This window comes from Mesoplodon mirus, assembly GCF_964341445.2.
Source record: "Mesoplodon mirus genome assembly, contig: SUPER_3_unloc_1, whole genome shotgun sequence".
Lineage (NCBI taxonomy): Eukaryota > Metazoa > Chordata > Mammalia > Artiodactyla > Ziphiidae > Mesoplodon > Mesoplodon mirus.
The window spans coordinates 7,143,514-7,158,243 of record NW_028295818.1 but is presented as its reverse complement, the minus strand read 5'-3'; the positions used below and the strand labels follow the sequence as shown (position 1 = coordinate 7,158,243).

The 14,730-nt window shown below is 37.8% G+C and overlaps 1 pseudogene across 1 annotated transcript in view; it reads left to right on the top strand.

Moving 5' to 3' along the window:
* Positions 1 to 14,425, top strand: part of LOC309801623 (ferritin light chain-like) — a 43,023-nt pseudogene extending 28,598 nt beyond the window's left edge. The window contains exon 2 of the transcript in view: positions 13,901 to 14,425. The product of the transcript in view is annotated as a ferritin light chain-like (transcript). The remainder of the gene's footprint in view (positions 1 to 13,900) is intronic.
* The last annotated feature ends 305 nt before the right edge of the window (positions 14,426 to 14,730 follow it).

Sequence of the window (14,730 nt, the reverse complement as noted above, 5' to 3'; positions counted from 1 at the left end):
TGGACAAAAGAAAAGAAAAAAAAGTAACCAACACAACATTTGCAGTAATAACACAGTAACAGCTATCATCCTTCCCTGAGGAATTCAGCCTACTTTATGGACACAATTTAGTACAAACTCATAAGAAAGCTAACAAAGCCCAAAACCACTTCACAAGAGTGTAGAGAGGTAAAGGTCAAAACTTATTACTACCAGGCCCAGCAGACAATGGCACCTACCGGAAAGAGCACAGGACGGGAAAACCTGGAAGCCTGTGTTCCAGTTTCGGTTATTCCTGTAAGCATTGGTATGATCTGAGTGAACTCAGCCTGCCCTGCTTTTTCCGTTTATAAAAACCTACATCATCCTCTCATTAGAATGAAATGCCACATCTGAAAAGTTGCAGATCTCTTTAGGAAAGAAACAAAACTCATGTTTCTAACCAAAATGGAATAATTCAGTCAATGGAGACATCATAAAAATCTGCCATAAAGCAACTGTTTACTTGAAATCTATCTTTTGTGGTGTATTTATATGGGTAAGGAGTGTAAGGATATCATAAGTAGAGTTACCAATTCTTCCAGAAATCAAGGTCATTGAGTTCATATTTCAACTTTGACCTTGACCCAGGCTTACAGAGATGTAACATGTGCCAATACCTCATATCCACCATACATGGGAGAAACAAGGTATGCAGACAGATCTTCTTCTAAGTATCCCATATGTAGTGGCTTTAATACAGGGTCTCAGATTCGTTGCCATTCTTCACATCCAGATGTGGGCATTTCCCCTTGAATTTGGGCAGGCTTTCCGTGGCCTCAAACAATAGAGCAGGGGTCAGTAAATTATGGCTGGTGGGCCAAATCTAGGCCTCTACCGGCTTTTATAAATGAAGCTTGATTGGAACACAGCTATGTTCCTTAGTATATGTATTGTTTGTGTCTGTTTTCACATCACAGCAGCGGAGCTAAGTAGTTTCAAAAGAGACTGTATGGCGTGTAAAGCCTAAAATATTGACCGTCTGACACTTTATGGAAAAAGGTCTCCAACGCCTGCAATAATATATAATGAAAGTGATGCTGTGTAACATCTAAGACTAGGTCATAAAAGGTCATGCAGCTTTTGCATGATTCTCCTGGAATGCTTCAACCCTGAACACTCATTCTTGGGATACTCTATCTTGAATCCTAACTACCACGTTATGAGAAGTCCAAGCCACATGGGCAGACATCTATAGGCACTCCAGGCAACAGTCCTTGTTGGGCCCAGTCTTCAAGTCATCCCATCTCAAGGGCCAGACATGTGAATTAAAATTATCTAGATGATTGCAGCCCCAGCCATTTGAATCCTCATGAGCTGAGGTTTCAGACATCAGTCACAGAGTAGAGACAAGCCATCTCCTCTGTGTACTGTTTGAATTGCTGACCCACAGAATCTGGGCACATATTACAATTTTTGTTTATTTCACCACTAAGTTTGGACTTCTTTATTATGTAGCAATAGATAACTACAGCACTGTGTCTGTACACAGGAGATCTACATTTCACAGAGCACATACTTTTATTTATTTATTTATTTTTTTGCTTTAAAACAAATTTAATCAGTTATACATATACATATGTTCCCATATCCCCTCCCTTTTGCGTCTCCCTCCCTCCCTCCCTATCCCACCCCTCCAGGCGGTCACAAAGCACCGAGCTGATCTCCCTGGAGCACATACTTTTAGATGTGAATGTTGACTGCTCAATTTCTAAGAAGAACGTATACACACATATAGGTACAAAATATTTATGTATATGTAAATATTAGACCTATATAAACTAATCTATATTATCCATAAAATGAGGGGCCCTTGATAATGGCTAACATTTCTTTTCAGTATTTATTGTATTCCAAGAACTGATAAATTCTTGCATTGTATGAATTTTCTCTTTTAACCCTCATAGCAACTCGCTGAGAGAAGTAATGTTATCTCTATATTATAGATGAGAAAACTGAGGCAGAAACAGATAACATGCTCAAGAGTACTCAACAAGTAAATTTTAGAGTCAAGATTTGAACCCAAGTTCTCAAGGTTTAGATCCCTTACTCTTAGTCACCAAGCTATATACTGAGTAAGGAGATGAAAGCTGAAGCCATTACCTCATGCTCAAGAAGTTAGACAGAAACTTAGTAGGCATGGTTGAAAGAAAACAGGACTTGGAGTCGTAAGTCCAGAGCCTGAGTTATGAAATGAATTCTCCTCTCATCTAGATATAGGTTTGTTTTTAGAAAATGAAAAAGATCACTGCATATTTTGATGGTTAATTTCTGTACTTAATGATTACAAAAGAATGGAATTTTACCAGGGAGCTATTTTGCAATGACCTAACTTATTGATTCAAAATCAAACCTTTATTATAAATTCTTGATTCAAAAGCAAATCTTTATTAAGTCTCCGTTGCATCAGAAGTCTTTCCCATTCTTCATTTCTTTTAAAACCCTTTCCTGTCTACTCTTGGCCAAAGCTTGAAGCCTAATTTAACATTTGGAAATAAAATAATGAAATAGTCATAACACAGCAATTCCAATGCCTACTGAAATGGAAGCTCTAAATAATTTTTCAGATAATTTAGGAAATTAAAAATATTTACATCATAGATGCAAAGAGAGAAGTTACTTGTGTAATAAAATAAATGGTGAGACAAAGTTTCTGGTCAAGTAGATTTGTTTAAATATGAACACTAATTTGAGCTCTATCCCGGTGCTAAAACCCAGTGACAGGTTGCATACAGTTTCTAAAGGGATAGTTCAGTGCATTGGGTCAAATTCATGCCCTAAAATGTGGTATTATTAGTAGTACTAGAAGACAGAGTGTGACTGTCTTCTTTGGGACATAGATAAAGACCCCAAGTTAGACAATATCAAGGACAAGTTATGTAGAAGAAGATATTATCTCAGTCCTTGGAACATGTCATCCAGGATTGAACAAGAGGTAGATTTATTATGAAGTACATGAAGCCAGAGACAGTAAGCAATGAGTGGTAGTTGGTTAAAATAGACAGGTTTTAGAAGTAGAGGCAGGGATGTAGAAAACAAACTTAGGGTTACCAGGGTATTGTGGTGGGGAGGCTAAATTGGGAGATTGGGGCTGAAATATACACACTGCTATACATAAAATAGATAACTAATAAGAACCTGTTCTTCTTATTAGCACAGGGAACTCCACTCAATACTCTGTAATGGGCTATTTGGAAATCACTCTAAAAAAATAAAAGTGGATATATGTATATGTATAATGGATTCACTTTGCTGTACACGTGAAATTAACACAACACTGTAAATCAACTATATTCCAATAAAATATTTTTTTAAAAATAGGTTTTAAGAACCATAGTCAGGGAGCAGTGTGGATTGGAAAGACCTGGCAAGAAATATTTCTGCATCCTCAGACAATGTTCCCCAAGCTGGCTATTGCAAGGGTGAGCATTTAAGAGATCTTTGACCTAAGGAGGACAGGAGATTAACAATCAACCCCAATGTGCATGAATTATTCTCCTCTGTGTTATCAGAAATCAGATGGCATCCTAGAGCAAGGGTCAGCAGATCTTTTCTGTAAAGGGTCAGATAGTAAATATTTTGGATTTTGTGTACCATACCTCTCCGTTGCAACTGCCTATCTGCTGCTGTAGCACAGAAACAGCCATGCACCATATGTTAATGAATGGGTGTGGCTGTGTTCAAGCAAAATGTTATGTACAAAACCAGGAGTCAAGCGAGATCTGATCAGTGGGCCAGAGTTTGCGGACCCCAGTTCTGGGTCAGTGTTCACAGCTGAATGAGTCATGAGGCCTTAAGTTCCAGTTCTCATTGTACTACTTTCTACCTGGGTGAACTTGGGTTCATCCTTTTATTTATATGGGCCACTATATTAGTCAAGCTTCTCCAGAAAAACAGAACCAACAGCATGTGTATACAATGTGCCCATATATATTGATAGATCTAGATCTAGATATCAATATTGATACCTAGATCTATATCCATATCTATATAAAGATAGAGAAAGAGAGAGAGAGATTTTAAACAATTGGTTCACACAATAATAGAGGCTTGGTCAATTCAAAATCTGCAGGTTAGGCTGTCTAGAGACTCTAGGAAGAGTTGCAGTTCAATTTCTGTAAGTCTTCTGGCAGAATTCCTTTTTGCGACAGGGAGGTCAGTCTTTGTTTTATTAAGAGCTTCAACTGATTGGATGAGGCGCACCCATACTATGGAGGATAATCTGCTGTACTCAAAGTCCAACACCAATTTAAATATGAATTTCATCCAAAAACACCATGACAGAGACTACCCTGGTGGCACAGTGCTTAAGAATCTGCCTGCAAATGCAGGGGACACAGGTTTGAGCCCTGGTCTGGGAAGATCGCATGTGCCGTGGAGCAAATAAGCCCGTGCACCACAGCTACTGAGCCCGTGCGCCTAGAGCCCATGCTCTGCAACAAGAGAAGCCACTGCAATGAGAAGCCTGCACACCACAACAAAGAGTAGCCCTCGCTTGCTGCAAGTAGAAAAAGCCCACGTTTGACAACGAAGACCCAACGCAGCCAAAAATATCAATAAATAAATAAATAAATAAATAAATAAAAATTGTAAAAAACACGAAAACACCATCACAGAAATATCCAGAATAATATCTGACCAAATAACTGGGCATGGTGGCCCAGACAAATTGACATAGAAAATTAACCACCTAAGACATAGTTTTGTGATCTTTTACTGAGAAATTTGACTTATCTGAACTATTTTGATAACTAGAAGATACCTTCTAGAGGTAACACCCTCAGGTTTTTACATGGTAGGCAGCAGAGGGAAAGAGCCCATTTGTCCAGTCAGATGACACCTAAATGATAAAATTCTGTCTTCTCTTTCCAACCCACAAGGATGAATGCCAAAAATACATCACTTATATCTGCTTTAGCTAACATAGGATAGGCCTGGAACAGACCTATGCTCCCAGTAAGCCTCATGAAATGCTATTTCATTAAGGGGAGACTTTACTTGCTAAGATTAGAAGCAAAAGAGAGTGGTGGATGAAACACTGCCCAAGGATATAAGTTCATGCAAGGAAGCAGGAGAGAGAATGGGTATCCGAAGATGTGCACTCTAAGTCAACACTAATTCCACAGCATCAGGTTATAATTCAGGGAGCACAACTGCTGGGGTTTTTTTCCCCCTCTTTTTTTCCCCCAAAGAGGGACAAATCAAGCATACTGACAAAGGAAGAGCATTAGTCACCACAGATAAATTCCTTTTTAGAGGTGATCTCGCAAATAATTTGGCTCAGTGTAGACTATGATTTGGTTCCAAAAACCATAAGCTAGAGCATTTCATTCCAGGTCCCTCCTCAAATATCCATGATAGGTAGAAATTTGGCATCAGTAGTTCTTGAAATCTCCCCAGGTGATTATAATATGCAACCAGGGCTGAGAATCTGGAGATGTAGAGAGAATTTAAATTCAACTTTAGTTAAACAGTAAAACAAGCTCTGAGTCTACTGGCTGGAGCTAGAAAAGGGATATGCATTTACTGGGATGAGAAGATAAAGAAAACCAGGGAGTAAATCAAATGCTTTACACCTGTGCTTAGCTAATTGTTACTCAGATAATTCAGACAATCTTACAGCACCTGAACCCTGAAATTCCTTAGTTCTGTTTAAAAAAAAGTAAATCTTCAAGTAACTGAACTCTGAGAATCATGTAAATCATAAAGAAAAAGAAGAAATCTTATTTTTTGAATTAGTTGATTTCATATATACTGTTTCACATTCATGATGTTAACTAGTTAGCTTTCTTTCCATTGTATGTTTGAGGAAAGTAAGGCTTTAAAAATCTCAGTAATTTTCTCAAGGTCACTTGTTAAGGGTGTGGTAGGGAGCATAATGGCTCCTAAAAATGCCCTCACCCTAATCCCTAGAACCTATTAATATGTTACCTTACATGGTGAAGAGGACTTTGCAGATATGACTGAAGTTATAGACCTTGAGATAGAAAGATTATCCTGGATTACCTCATGGAACAAATCTAATTGCATGAGTCCTTAAAAGTAGAAAACAATTCCCAACTGTAGAAAGAGAAAGAGAGACATGTCCTAATAGAAGCAGAATCAGAGAGATTCAACATTTTGGGTTTTGTAGGTGGAGAAAGGGGACTCTGAGTCAAGGACTACAAGTGACCGCTGGAAGCGGATAAAGTCCAGGGAACAGAAACACCCCTAAGAGCCTCCAGAAAAGAATGTAGCTCTGCCAACACTTTTTTTTTCTTTTTTAACCATCTATATTGGAGTATAACTGATTTACAATGGTGTGTTAGTTTCTGCTTCATAACAAAGTGAATCAGCTATACGTATACATATATCCCCATATCTCCTCCCTCTTGCATCACCCTACCACCCTCCATTCCCGATCGCAACCCTGTATGTGGACACAAAGCACAGAGCTGATCTCCCTGTGCTTTGCGGCTGCTTCCCACTAGCTATCTATTTTACATTTGGTAGTGTATATATGTCCATGCCACTCTCTCACTTCATCCCAGATTACCCTTCCCCCTCCCTGTGTCCACAAGTCCACTCTCTATGGCTGCATCTTTATTCCTGCCCTGCCCCCTAGGTTCTTCATAACCATTTTTTCTTTTTTTTCAGATTCCATATATCTGTGTTAGCATACGGTATTTGTTTTTCTCTTTCTGACTTACTTCACTCTGTATGACAGTCTCTAGGTCAATCCACCTCACTACAAATAACTCAATTTCATTTCTTTTTATGGCTAAGTAATATTCCATTGTATATATGTGCCACATCTTTATCCATTCATCTGTCGATGCTGCCAACACTTTTACTTTACTCAATTGAGACCAATGTCAGACTTGTAAGGAAATCAATTGACATTGTTTTGAGTCACTATATTTGTGGTCATTTGTATGAAAGCAATAAAAAACTATTACAGGGATCCTATAGGAGCCAGGCTATATATTTATACTTAAGTATTTCTGAAATGAATTTAACCTTGTGATTGACAGCAGCAGCAGCTTCCAAGGGATCCCACCACACACCTGAGGCAAACGCAGCCTAATACAAAGCAGTGACAGCAGCAGGTCACTGCCCCACACTTGGGGTAGAGGGGGACTCGATCTACTGTAGCAGCAGCATAGCCTGAATGGGAACCCATCCTCCTGTGGCACTAGTCCCATCAACATTAGTCTAATCTGCTAGCACCTGCTGCACCAACAGACCCAACATATACAAACCCTCCAACTCAGCAGCATTAAGTGAGCCAGACTCAGTGTTTCCTGAAACTCATATCCAATGGCACTGGAAAGCCCAGATATCACCTAATGTTATGAAAACATAAAAAAAAAACAATAACAGAAGACTGGGAACTTCAAAAAGAAAAGGGGAACAATGGAATGGGTGAAAACAAATGGGGTATATATAAGAGACTATCATTAGCCTCATGAGTTTCTTAAATACTATCCGATGGTCAAAGCAAATATTATGACACCATCTGATGTGGTTCTCAATGTAGAGAAAGGAAATACTACAGAAAATCATACTTTAAAACTGGGGAATATTAAGAGACTAAATGGAAGTAAAATTTTGGAACTTCACTTGAAGTAATAAAACACTGATTCCAGTAGGCTATGGTAAGTTACATATGTATACTGTGATGCCAAAAGCAACCACTAAGAAAACTATACAAACAGTATACACAAATGATTATAAATAAATTAAATTAAAATGGACTTATTAAAAAATGTTTAAGTAACCCAAAATAAGAGAAACACAGGATTGAGAAACTAAGGTAAAAGACAAAACAAAAAATAAAATGGTAGACCTAATCTTTAACATAGCAATAATTACATTAACTGTAAATGATCTAAATAACCAAGTCAAAGAGAGATTGGAAGAGTAGATTAAAAATTCACAAGCATGATCCAACTATATACTGTCTATAAGAAGTTTACTTTAAACATCATGATATAGGGAGTTCAAAGTAAAAGGAAGATAATGATATATCATGTGAACGTTAATCAGAAAAAGTAGGAATGGCTATATTAATATCAGATAAAGTAGACTTCAGAGCAAAGGAAATTATTAGGGGCAAACAGGGTCATTACATAAAGATAACAGGAATAATCCACCTAGATGACCTATTGATACTAAATGTGTGTGCACCAAACAACAGAACTTCAAAATACATGAAGCAAACACTGAAAAAGTAGTAAAAGGAGAAAATTTTAAATCCACAATTATTATTTGAGACTTCAGCACAGCAATTTATAGAACTACCAGAGAGAAAAATCAGCAAGAATATGGAAGAAATGAAAACATCATCAATCAATAGGATATAACTGACATTTAAAGAACACACTCAGTAACAGCAGAATACATATTCAAGTGTCCATGGAATATTCACTCATATACTATATACTGGGCAATAAAAAGAACCTTAGCAGATTTAAATCGTAATGTGCCTAAGTGTTGGATGCTAAGACTCAGAGGTTTTCTTATTTCTTTCATTTATATATTCATAAAAAATTAGCAGATTTAAAAGAATTAAAATCATAGAGTATGTTCTCTAGCCATAATGGAATCAGACTAGAAATCAATAACAGAAAGACAACAGGAAAATCTTCAATCATGTGAAAACTAAACATCACAATTCCAAATAACTCATGGGTAAAAAAGACAGCAGCAAGGAAATATTTTTTAATGCATAGAATAAAAGAAAATGGAGATATAACAGATCAAAGTTTGCAGAATGAAGTGAAAGCAATGCTGAAAGGGAAGTTTATAGCACTAAATTGGGAAAGAAAGTATTTCAAAGCAATAATCTAATTTTCTATATTACAACAGTAAAAAAGGAAGAGGAAAAAACACTAAACAAGCAGAAAGAAGGAAATAATAAAGATGAAATAGAAATCCATGAAACTGAAAACAGGAAAATAGGGGGGGGAAATCAATGAAACAAAAGGCTGGTTCTTGGAAATAAACAATCTAATCAATAAAGATCTAGCAAGACTGATAAAGATAAAAAGATGGATGGCACAAATCACAGATATCAGAAATGCAACCAGGGATACCATGACATATCCTGCAGGTTAATGAGGGACTAGTTGTTATGAACAAGTCTACATTATAAATTCAAAAATGTAGATGAAATGGGCCAATGCTTCTACACTCAAAACTACCAAAACTCAGCCAAGATGAAATAGATAATCTCAATTTTCCTGTAACCATTAGAAACACTGATTTTTCATTTAAAAACTCCCAAAAGGAATATTCAGGCTTAGATGTTTCACTTTTACCCAAGACATAAAGAATTAACACCAATTTTACATGATTTGATAAGAAATAGAAGTAGAATGAACAGTTCCTAATTAAATTTATGAAGCCAGTATTACCTTGATACTAAAACCGGACAGGGATAGTATAGAAAGAAGAAAACTACAGACCAATATTTTTTATGAAATTGGCTGTAAAAATCCTCTGCCAAATAGTAGCAAATTAAATCCAGAAATATATAAAAAGAATAATATACCATGACCAAGTGGCATTTATTCTAGTTATGCGAAGTTGGTTAAATATTTGAAAATCAAACAATGTTATCCACCATATCCAATAGATTAAAGGGAAAAGTCATGTGATCCTATCCAATAAGGCAGAGAAAGCACTTGACAAAATCCAATCCCATTCATGATTGTAAAAAAAGAAGAAAAAAGAACTCCAAGCAAACTAGGAATAGAAAAGGAACATACTGAAACTCATAAAGATGATCTACAAACAACCTATACCGAGATTATATTTAACTGTGAAAGACTGAATGCTTTCTCTGTAAGATCAGAAACAAGGCACGGATATCTGCTCTCACCACTTTTATTAAATATATTACTGGAGGTTCTAGTAAGAAAATAAGCAAAAATAAATAAATACATAAATTTAAATGTTAAAGTTTTAAAAAGTTCATTTAAAAGATAAAAGGACTAGTCCTACTATGTTGAATAGGAAGGAATATATCCTACTGAATGTTGAAGAGTAATATATCCTATTATATTGCCTAAGGAAAGGTAAAACTGTCTGTGTCTGAAGAGGAGATGATAATCTAAATGGAGAAAATACCAAGGAATCCACAAAAAGCTTGAGAAATAATATTAGTTTGTAAATGTTTTAGAGTACAAGATCAACACAGTTTTATCACATTATATATTAATAACAAATGTGTAGAAGCTTAAATTAAAATATGTGATGCCATTTACAACTGACCTAAATAAATACTTAAATACAAGCCCAATAAGACATTTATAGGACCTCTATACTGAAAATTACAAAATGCTGATGAAGAAAAATTTTAAAGTCCCAAACAAATAGGGAGACATACCTTGTTCATGGATTAGAAAACACAACATAATAAAGATGTCAATTCTCCCCAAGTTAAGAGGCTTAACACAATTACTCTTAAAATGCCCTCAAGGTTTTTGCGGATATAGACAAGCTTTTTCTAAGATTTGTATGGTAAGAAGAGGCTGAAGAATAGCTAAAACAATTTGTAAAGGAAGATTAAAATGGGAGGAATTAATCCACCCAATTTCAAGACTTCGCAGTAATTTTGGAGGGCAGATACATAGATCAATGGAATGGAATAGAGAACCCAGAAATAGACTGACATAAATACATTTAACCTGTTTTGCAGCAGTGCAAAAGCTATCAAGGAAGAGTAGACATTTCAAAACATGGTACTGAAACAGTTGGACATCCCTCGACAAAAACAAACAAAAAATGAACCTTAACCTAAACCTCCACAACTTACACAAAAATTAAATCAAAGTGGATCATAATCTTAAATGTAAAAGCAGGACATTTTTAGAAAAAGAAATAGGAGAAAATCTTTGGCATCTAGAACTAGGTGAATAATTCTTAGACTTGACACCGAAAGTATGATCAATAAAAGCAAAAACTGATAAATTGGATCTCATCAAAATGAGTTAAAAATGCTTCATAGAAGATCCTTTTAAGTGGATGAAAACTCAAATTACACAGTGGGAAAACATATTTGAAAATCCCACATGAGACAGATGACTTGTATCTATAATATACAAAGAACTCTCCAAACAACTTAAAAAAATCCAACTAGAAAATAGGCAGAAGACAGGAACAGACATTTCATGGAAGAGAATATACACATGGCAAAGAAGCACATGAAAAGATGCTCAACATCATTAGCATTAGGGAAATGCAAATTAAGACCATAATGAGATATCAGAGAATAACTAAAATTATAGTGACAACATCAAATGCTGGTGAGTACGTAGAAAAGTTATATCACGTCACTGGTGGGAAAATAAAATGGTTTAGCCACTCTGAGAAACAGCTTGACAGTCTCTTTTAATCCTAAAAGTAGATTCACCCTACAACGCAGTAATTGTACTCTTGAGCATTTATCCAAAAGAAACAAAAACTTAATTAAGTTCCCACAGAAACTTACACATAAATGTTCAGAGCAGTTTTATTTATAATAGCCCAAAACTGGCAACTACCCAAATGTCTTTCAATGGATGAATGTTGAAACAAATTGTGATAAAATCTTATGATAGAATACTACGGAGCAACGAAAAGGAACAAATTATTAATATATGCAAAAATTAAAATGAACTTCAAGGGAATGATGCTGAAGAAAACCTTTTTAAAAGCCAATCTCCGAAGATTAAGTAATTCATGATTATGTTTACATATTATTCTTAAAATAACAAAACTGTGGAGATGGAGAACAGATTAGAAGTTGCCAAGGGTTAGAGATGGGGGTAGAAGGTACAGTGGGGAAACTTTGTGAGGTTTTTGTGGTCCCAGTACAAATAATACAGCACTCTTGGTTTTAATCCCTAAAGATGTTTAAAAACAATTCCTAATAAGAATTGTCCAGATATTTAGCAATGGCAGCAGATTACAGGTATAGCTCCCCAACATGACAACTTCAAAAGAGATTGTACTAATTCAATGCATATGTTAATTTTTAAAAGGCCAGTCACAGTACTTAAATGGTATATATCTTAACGATATTATTCTAAGTATCTAGCTATACCAGATGGACTAGCAGGATTTTCTGTACATTCAATCTTATTTAAGACAGTAAATCTTATAATAAGACAGTTAAAAAAAGAAAAAGAAAAAAAAACAAACCTCAACTACAGTTGGATATTCTCATAGGAAGATGAGGTGAAAATATGTAGCAGTGGTTCAAAAGCTTAAGCAGTGGCACCTAAATTTGGCTGCATATTAGAATCATCTGAAGCACTTTTTAAAAACCCTCACACTGACTGTTGGTCATCCTAGACCAATAAAATAACTTTAAATTTCCTCAGACGATGCCAGTGTCTACCCAGAACTGAGAACCAGCGGACTAAGCAGAAGGGGATGTTTCTACAAAGATTTCTTAACAATAAGTCCTTTCACCCAATCAGATTTACCTTCCCACAAAGGGGTAAAGAAGGCTAGATGTTGTCCATACTTGCTTAGCTTTAATTAGCACTTGTGACTTGCCCAAATCCTAGATCATGTTTCCCCTAAATTTCATGTTATTCCCTAAGTTTTTCAAATCCAGGGCTAAGGGGTTTGCCAGGATGAGATTTTAAGTATTCACACAGGGGAAGTCCCTGGCAAACCAGGAAAGCGGTCACTCTACAATGAATTGTAAAGCATCCTAAATAACCCTGCCACTGCTCCCAGATACTAGTCTGTGCCAACCAGTGGAGAAAAGGCATTCTCCATTACTACCACGGCAAATGCTGCTGTACTTGCCTTGGCTACTCCCTATCTTTTCCAGGCGTCACTCCCCTTAACCTGCTGGTGGACGCTTTGGCCAGCTGACAATGCAGATATTTTCAAACTTTAAGGTGAATAAAAATCATATGGAGGGCCTGTTATAACAGAGATCACTGAGCCCCTCTAGAGTTGCTGATTCCATAGGGCTGGGATAGGGCCCTAAAACTTGAATATCTGACACATTATCAGGGGACGCTGGTAAAGCTGGTCAGGTTGTTACCGAATGCAGGTTCATGTGTCTGAAGCACAGTGAGGCCAAACAAACCTAAAGGTTGGAGTCTGGAGAAGAGAAAGGTTTATTGCAGGATCGAGCAAGGAGAGGGGTGGTCCGTGTTCCAAAACCCCTGAAATCTCCAAAGGATTTCAGCAAAGCATTTTTAAAGGCCAGGTGAGGGAGGGACATCCCAGGGCATGTGATCAGCTCATGCACAATCCTCTGACTGGCTGATGTTGAGGCCACAAGGCAGGTAACATTATCCATCCTTAGGTGCCAGAAGGTCTGGGGGCTACATGCTCATGATCATCAAAGAGTTCATTTCTTCCATTGGGTGGTGGTTTTTAGCATCTGAAAACTCAAGAAATATGCCTGAGATACTATTATCTGAGTACTTCAGAGAGAAACTACAATAGAGGATATGGTGGATGGGTCTGTCCTAGGAAGGCCCCATAGGGTACTGCTTGGTTACAAGGTGACCATACTTTGAGAACCACTGCTCTAGTGGCTTGGAATGTTAAGAAAGTAATGGAAGAATCCCTTCCCAGATCTAGATTCTAGTATCACCAGCTATTTTGGTGGGAGGAAGGGTAAGTTTTGTCCTTGCTTGGACTTCTTGTTCATTTATATCAAAGCCTATTTGAGGCAGTGCGTTCGGCAGTCCTGCAGATCTGTCTTTTGCTTCAACAGTGTTTGGAATGAACAGACCCAGGGACGCTCCTTGCTCCAGCCCCCGACCACCCTCCAACCTTTCTTCCTTTCGCAACCTTTGGAATCAGACACTCAGCTATCCTCAGCCTCCAGGACAGGCCAACACCAGTTTTTGAGCTTAGCTCCTTATCACTGATCAACCACGAGTTCCCAGGTTCGTCAGAATTATTCCACCGAGGTGGAAGCCGCCGCCCACCGCCTGTTCAACATGCATCTGTGGACACTTACCTCTCTCTGAGCATCTATTTCGACAGCAACAATGGGACTCTGGACAGTATGGGCCACATTTTTTGCCAACTGGCTGAGGAGAAGTGTGAGGGCGCCCAGCGCCGCTTGAAAATGCAAAACCAATGCTGCGGCCGCGCCCTCTTCCAGGATGCACGGAAGCCTTCTCAGGATGAGTGGGGTAAAACCCAGGATGCTGTGGAAGCCGCCATTCTTAGGGAGAAGAATCTGAACCAGGCACTATCGGATCTGCGCGCCCTGGGTCCTGCCCGTGCAGACTCCGAGCTCTGTGACTTCTTGGAGAGCCGCTTCCTGGAGGAGCAGGTGAAACTCATCCAGAAGATGGGCGACCACCTGACCAACCTCCGCAGGCTGGCTGGTCCGCAGGCTGTGCTGGGCGAGTATCTCTTTGAAAGGCTCACCCTCGAGCCAAACAGGAGTCTCTGAAGTCCAGCCGCGTCTGAGGAGACCCTCTGGCGTCAGAGCTTCTGCCTGAAGCCCCACTCTGCAGCCACTAGGCAGCTTTGTAACCGCCCTGGAGCCCTCTCCCAAGCCTTGGACCAAATGGAAACAGTAACGCTTTTTGCAGAAGGAAAAAAAAGCCTATTTGAAATACAAACAGAATAAAGCGAAAAAAAGAAATATATACATATATTCACGTTCTTTTAACATATGAATTGCCCCACTTTATCTGTGTGAAATAAGTTTGTTCCCATTATTGGGCTGGTTCTCAAGCTTTGCTGCTCGTTTGA